The following is an 8,007-nucleotide window of genomic DNA, read 5'->3' as shown; positions in this document are numbered from 1 at the left end:
AGTAATCTAACAACAACCTCTGAGGCTATTTGTCTGCTGGATGAGTAAAATCACACCGGGCTGACTGGGGATTAGAGGGATGGTGGGGATGCCATACAGTTTTCCTCTGATCAGGAAGCTGGTGGTGTCAACAGTTTGAGGCGACAAACGCACGGCGTGTGAGACGAGATGGTGAGAGGACAAGTGTGAGGGTGCCCTTCGGGTGGGTGAGACCCAGGGCATCCAGTTATCAAGGCTCAAACGGTTTTAGTGGAAAGTGGAGCCTGTTTGGATAAGCAAATGGAACTCAGCCACTAAACAGTTTATCACCCATTTAAAATAATAACTTGTGATGGGATCTCATGATTCAGACTCTTTGCACATCTGTTAACATTATATAATTCATAAAAATTAGAAAACATGTTCCATAACTAGATTTAACAATATGTTTTTAGATAAATATCTAAAAGAATCAGTTAGAAAACCACTGGTTAAAACACATAAATTATGAGTCAATAAATAACAATGCAAATTACAATTCCTTTGTGTCATGGAGCTTAACGAAGTTGTTCTCTGTGCTTGCAGAGAAACTTGACTGCAGTGTTGTAATTCTTGCTGGTGTCAGTGTCCATTGATTTTTACCATCCATGAGACAGTGGTTTTATTTTGTAATGCACACCCATGCTAATTGAAGCAGGCGAAGTGTTTGCGGCCGGTTTCGTCGTCTGTGTCAGCAAAGACCTTCATTTTTACGACCAACAGCCACAAGAAGCCGCAAGCCTCACTGATGCTGAGCAGACTGCAGAGCGGCAACTTTTAGCAATTAAATCAACTTATCGTGTAAATTTCCTCCCGCTTCAACCTGTGTTTTCTCTTTCGAGCCCTTGCAGTGTTTTTATTTCCACTTGAGTGTGCTTGAACAGTGGGTGGGAGTTTTTTTGGAGTGCACACGGATAATGTGGGAAGGCTATAAAAGCGCAGTGAGGTGGGGGGAGGAAAGTGCTTATAAAAGGGTGGAGGACACAGAACACATGTGGCATAAATAGCAGTTTGCATTTTTGCTGAGATTGAGGTGAAATTTCTAATACCACAATCATTAGCACAGTGTCAGAGTCAACAGGCAATTAGCGTAGTTTAGCTTAGCATAAATAGTGAGCAAAAAGGAAAAAAAAATTACTACATGAATCCAAAATAAATATCAAACTACTCTCTGAAACTACTCTCGTTGTGTGCAAAATGTTTCCTGCAGCCAAGCTATCCGTTTCCCCAATTTCCAGATTTTATGCTACATACAGTTTCAGCTTCATATTTAACAAATATATTTTCATAGTGGTTTATCTTCTTATCTTTCATTAAGAAAATTATACAAATCAGAAGAATTCCCAAAATGTTTAAATGCTATATGGATAAATGCCCACATCCATGTCACTGTTGCTATGCTACTGAAGACCCGTTCACGGTTTGTAAACAATGTGATGTTTTTTAGGGGCGGGGCTTAACTGGATGCCGGATATTTCAAACACTATAGCTTGTAAACGGCGGTTAGCATATTTCAATGGACGAGGAAAACGCATATTTCAGAGAATATACTAATACAATCACTCCCTGAGGCCGTGAGTGTTATTTTAAAAAGCTGACTCTGACTGATGGGACTACATTCACTGACAACCTACACTCTCATTCACTGGATGGACGATTTGACAAAAGGAGGACACAGAGGGGACGAAGTCTGGTCTGTCTTTATCAATTGAAGCCTTTCCAACAAAGATATTTGAAGAAATACGAGGAACCACTGTGGAGGGTAATGTAGCAAATGCAACTTCTGCTTGGACGCCCCTGAAACATCTGACTAACGTAGCGTTACCTAGTGGTTAGCATTAGCATTAGCATTAGCATTAACATGTAACAAGGATCCCCTAAATAAGCATTAACTTAACATAATTTCAGTCACAATTTATTCTAACCCATAATGTTATCCAGACTGAAACTGATGATGCATTACATATTAATCTGGCTGGTATGTTATAAAACTTCAAGTTAGTGTTCGCCTCAAGTTTCCCTGTTTTGCCTCCAGTCAACATCGTGGCATAGGCCATGAAGGGGTCTATTCTGTACATATTCTAACTACACTGTTTTCTATTTTATTTTACTAGATAATACTTTTCTTTTAATGTAATTTTAACCTAATCTATTTTATTTTATCTTTCTTTTTACTTGTGGACTTTAACAATGTAACTAAGCAACAAAGCTACTGTGACCAAGTCTCGTGTATCATTATAGTCTGTCTAAAAAATATCCTATATTTCAACAATACAAGACATTTAGCCTGTTGATATCGATATCCAGTGGGTTGTAATGGTGTAAAGTACACTAAAACAGAAACCCTATGAGCTCATGATGTGAGCGCTCACTTTTAGACACCCAGTCTCATTATATCCAGTGAAAACGTATCCGCTTACCACCGTTCTGTCAGCCATCCAATCAGGTTAGGGATAATGGTTCTAATGAGCCACAGACCCGAAACCTCACAGACCACTAATGTTCTCAAGTACCCCTCAATGTCATGACAGAAAACATTCAAAATTCTTTGAGTCTTCTCAGACTGGAGAGAAAAATACCCCGGGGCTGGCCTCCCCCCCACTCAGCCTCAGTGATGGTGTGGGAGGAAACTGCAGATCAGGGCTGCTCCATCCTCAAAGTGTCTTATTTTAACCTGATTTCTTCACATCAATGATGAGGACAACTGTTTAGGATTCAATTTGTGAAAAAAAGGAGGATGAAACTAGTTGGATTACAGCTGAAAATAAGGACCGTAACATTTAGTATTACTGAGAGAAGGTAAGCTTTTATAGAATGAGTCCGACTCTAGTGTTCATTTTGTGGTTTATGACTGAGAGGGATGACGAAGCCCGGCCAAAACGAAAGAGTATGAGCTCACTAAGTTGAAATTTATTGAAGCAGATGACATGCAATTTAATGTGGATTTTGTGAATTGTTCCCAGAATCATAATCTTCAATCAGTGACATGAGGCTTGAATAAGACTATATAAGGTATGAAGCACAGAAAACAGAATAGTGAGAAATCTTGAACGAGGGTGATTTTAAACACAGGGGACCTATCACTTAAATGTCTCGCACTCAGACACAGGTATTTCACTAAAAGACCTTCTGTTCAGGCTGAGGATTTAACATCAGACCACCAAACTACTTGAACATATTAGTAAGATATAGCAAAAAAGAAAAAGAACTTACTAAACAAATGTTAATCAAACACAGCTGCACGCTCACACAGTCCCAATTAGAGGTCCAATCAGGCACAATAAGTGAAAACACCTTTAAGTGTGGACATCGTGTCCTCCAGGCTGGGAAACACTCCATCTGCATGGCTGAATAAACTAACTGCACCGATGGTTATGTCCCTGGTTGATTTCCTCCTTTTGCAGGAGCAAAATATTTGCATCAAAATACCTGGTTTAAGATTCACAAAAGAACACATATTGAGCAAAGGCAAAGTAAAGCTGCACATGCAGTGCAGATAGATATTTCATTTAGACACAGAATAGGATATACAATACAAGAGGACCCATGACTTCATGATTCAGCACATTAAATGAAACTTTGATGCCTGTACAATGACTTCTGTTTTTTTCATTCTATATGTATATGTTATATTTTTGTTAATATTTTCTTATTATTTTTTAAAAATATATATATTTTTATATATTTGCCTTTGTTTTTTTAAATACTACGTTTTTAAAAACATTTTTAATATATATTTTTTATCTTTTATAGATAAATGTATATATTTGCCTTAAGTTGTTTAAATACTGCTGATTTTTATATTTTTCAATATTGTATATATATTTTTATGTATTTTTATACATTTCACTCGGTTGCACACAGAAGCTCCTGCTTTGCTTTGAGACGTTTTGATGACGATGTTATAGTGGTGAGCATAGCTGTTAGGAGGTGACTTGTTGCCCTCTTTCGGTTTACTTTCATGTCTGCTTTTCTCACCTCAGGTGTGTGGAATGAGCTGCTGATTGCTACGGCTGGGGCTGGGCTGCCTTCCCACCTGTTTCACATCTCTCGTTATGTTGAACCATACTTAAGGACTCTCCACTCTACCATTCTCTGCCAGTTCTTCCAGTTGCCAATCCTCCAGCTACCCTCCAGAATCATATTATTTGTGTATTAGACTTTTTGCTCAAGATCTTTTGTTTTTAAAACTTCTGTTGAGCCTGAGCATCTGAGTCCTGCGCTTGGATTCATTCTCTCCCATTTTGCCACGACACACAACAATAGCAGTGAAGCCAAGTTTGATTCCCTGTCAGCGCAAAGGTGTTTATCAAATTACTCACACGATAAATAAAACATCTGTTTGTCTAGAATATATATTTTAGATAAAGATAGACACAGATATCCCACCAAGAGAGTATGTATTAGTGGGATGTCTAAGTCTGAATGATTCTGATCGAGATCTTACTCCATCACAGTACTTATGTTGAAGGACGAAATAAGTTACTCCCAGACTTGCATCTTAAAAATAAATAAATATCAAAACGAGACAGTATTTTAACTGTCTCTTTGAAAGAAACAAATGCACAACATCTGGCTCCCTTCAAAGAGTCATAAATCTGTCTCTAGAGAGAAGGTACATTGATGAAGCTGTTGTGTCTGTATCTCAGGCTGAATACAGTCGTAAAGATTCATTTTTTTAAACTGTGAAATGAAAGTCCAAAGTGTCTAATTATATGTCTCTTCCCTGCCACCTGAATTATTCTCTTTGCTTCCTCTAAACTTTACCCTGGGAAAAATATGTTTGATCTGACAGTCAGAGGACCTCAAAGTCACATCGATCATGTGAGAGATCCGACGGGGAATAAGAATCGAGGCATCTTGAATCTGTGGAAGGAGATTACATAATCAGAAACCTGTTCAGGCTTGGAACAACCCCATGAATGTGTTTTTTTTATTCTTTCCATATCTTAGTGGCTGAGTTTTTATTTATTTTTTTTTTCCTTCTTTTGATGGCATGACCATGTCCGATGGATATAAAACAACAACAACCTGCAGAATGTGCTGTGGCCAAGGAACTAAGACACGCAGACACACTAACACAAAACAGATGGCTCCATCCCCGGCTATGTTATTTCACCAGTTGCTTCACCACAGTGTCTTAGGCTAGCCATTAGAAACTTAAACAACAATTCCCAAAATCCCGGCCTCTGCTGCTGATCTTGACCGGCGTTGGATTACGTCACTCTGTGGGAACACCGTGGCCTAATTCTGCCCCTTTGTTTGTTTCCCTCGGTGTCCCATAGAGCCTGGAGACCTCTGCAGCAGGAACACTCAACGGTAGCAAGCAGCTCGTGGGATGGCCGTGCACATTCCTCTGTCTGGGAACATCCTAACAAACTGTCAGAGGTTCCAAGTACTCATAAATGTTTGGGGGGAGGATGAAGAGATTACTGGATAAATAACATAAAGTCAAGAGAACACATATAGTGAATAGGGTCGTGTCAGAGGGAAATAAATAAAATGATTAAACCCTAGAATATTTTTTTGAAACTTTCTGAAACACCCCAGTGAGGACTATGGGTTTATATATCGTATGAAGCACAAGTATCTGTACCTCACAAAAATACAACTTTGAAAGCAGAAAACAGCCTCACACAACACAACTAAACTATTATTAGTCTGTTTTATTCAATTTTATTTTAACACATCAAAAACAATGAATTGTGCCTCAAGACTCTTCACAGTACACTAAGGCCAAGAGCAAGCACCACGGTGATGGTGGCAAGGAAAAAGTCCCTTCACCAAAAAACAGCTTGACCAGAGCCAAACCCGGATGGGGGATGGGGGGCAAATCTGTGAACACTTATATTTGATGGAAGAGGAATGAAGCTCAATGGTGGGACAACCATTCTCGGAACTCAAAGGAAGCTCGGGGTCTCTGATTGGCAGGAAGCTGGACTCACTGGGGACTATTGTTGAGGCGGCGCACATGCAACACAGTGCAGTCCATCCTGGACAACATCAAGCACTCTCTTCATGACATCCTGGGGGGGCAGAGAAGCAGCAGCAATGCTTAAATACTCACTTGTCAATTGTACATTGGTCAACTGTATGTGGTTTTTACACCGTAATTCATATTAACATGTTAGTAGAGTCTTCTACATATTTCCAGTATTCCTTCTCCTTTTGCTCTGTTGATTCTGTTGATTCTTGTTGGTGTGTTACATTGATGTCTGTGTATGTTTGCGTACAAGCTACTGGACATTCGAATTTCTCCTAGGAGATGAATAAAGTATTTTTCTATCCTATGTCTATTCTATTCAAGACTTTCCATAAATGGAAATTAGCTATAGAGACCAAATTTGAATTCAGACTGGGTATTTTGTTTTTAATTTTAACATTAAAACTTTAACCTTTTTGTTAATTGTGACATGGGATTTCAATGGCGCTGATTCCCTTTCAATTGCCCCTTGAATGTGAACAATATAACTAATGGTGCAACATCAACCAAGGAGCGTTCACACCCACAGCAAAATCTCTTTGCACTCCAGCCATCGAGGGAGATGCTGTGACAGTGTGAGGTCAAAGACAATGAAGCAAACAAACAGTTTCCACCTTTCCACTGTAGCAACAAGGCACAGAGCACCTTCCTAAGCTCAGGTTATTTGGTCGGTTTTGTTCTTACTTTTTATTTATTGTTTTTAGTTGAGACTTGCAAAGAATATGAATTTAATTTCAATTTCTAACTTGCTGTTTTTACAGTGTAACTTTACAAAACATTTCTTTTGTAAAGCTAAATGAAGGCAAGGAAGTTTCCACCAGCGCTGCACCCTTACAGAAATTCATCATACTGTAGATCTATAATATACAGTTAAATGATGTTGGTGTAAAATGGCTGTACCTCTTCCTTTGGCCAGCATTTCATCGATGGGACTTTGCATTAATGTATTACGGTAACGCACCGCGGCTCACCATAAAGAGATGGTCTTTTGCTGCTGACACAGCTCATACTTATGTCTCACATACAAAGACTAACACACTGCGGATCCATACTTATGGTCTTATGGGTCCGTATGTGCACTTAACGAATGAACTGTAAAAATACCCAAGTAATTGTCTGAAACTGCGGCCCATGTTCAAAGACAAAATTATCTGAACCCCTACTTTGGTTGTTTGCAGATCAAAGGCATATTTCTAGTGTGTGGGGTAGGAAGGGGGGCAGAAAATATGGACCGAGTGCACAGAGGCCTGGGGTGTTGCCTTGTCACATGCTTGTAGTGGACCCCAAACCCAATTAGGCCTTAACTGAGTGTCAGAGTGAAAAGGGGGCCATTCAGCAGAGCCTCTTTCACCCTGTTAGCCAGAGACAAGCACGCTTTGTGACACACGTACTGACTGATCGTCCATTCGACCCATTTACAGCAGACGAGTGTGGGTGAAGAGGCTGCTCCCGGTCGCTTTCAATTTCCATGCAAATGACTGGGCTAATGGTTGCGGTTGAAACATCCGTGTGTGACCTATAAATATGTAGGTTAATGGTTCTTTTCCTTCCTGCAAACAAGACAAGTACGAGCTCTTTGATGGCATCCTACAATGCTGACAGCATGGAGGTTTGTTTCACCCGTCGGATTCGAGTGGCCGTGTTGTTGCGCTCTGAAGTCGGCAAGAAAACAATGTAGGAAGTTGAGTGAATTAATGGTACTCGTCTTTAATTACTGAGCTTACGGTAAATCGGGAATATGGATCGATTAATTCCACTCAGATGTATTTGGTATGCATTTAACATATCTCCACGGTATTTAGGATCTTTGAACAGGAAGTAGTAGTTTTTTGGGAAAAAAAAATGATGTCCTCATATGTGGACACTGGGATTATATCATCATATATATATTATAAAGAAGTCACCAATGTGTGAGAAAATATAAAACTGTTGATGAACATGGCTGTGCAAAGACAGAATTGCGAACAATTAAGTCCCAACGTCCTCAAACGCATACTTGCTAATTG

Source organism: Mugil cephalus, chromosome 6 (assembly GCF_022458985.1).
Source record: "Mugil cephalus isolate CIBA_MC_2020 chromosome 6, CIBA_Mcephalus_1.1, whole genome shotgun sequence".
Taxonomy (NCBI): domain Eukaryota; kingdom Metazoa; phylum Chordata; class Actinopteri; order Mugiliformes; family Mugilidae; genus Mugil; species Mugil cephalus.
Note: the sequence above shows the minus strand (reverse complement) of the source record.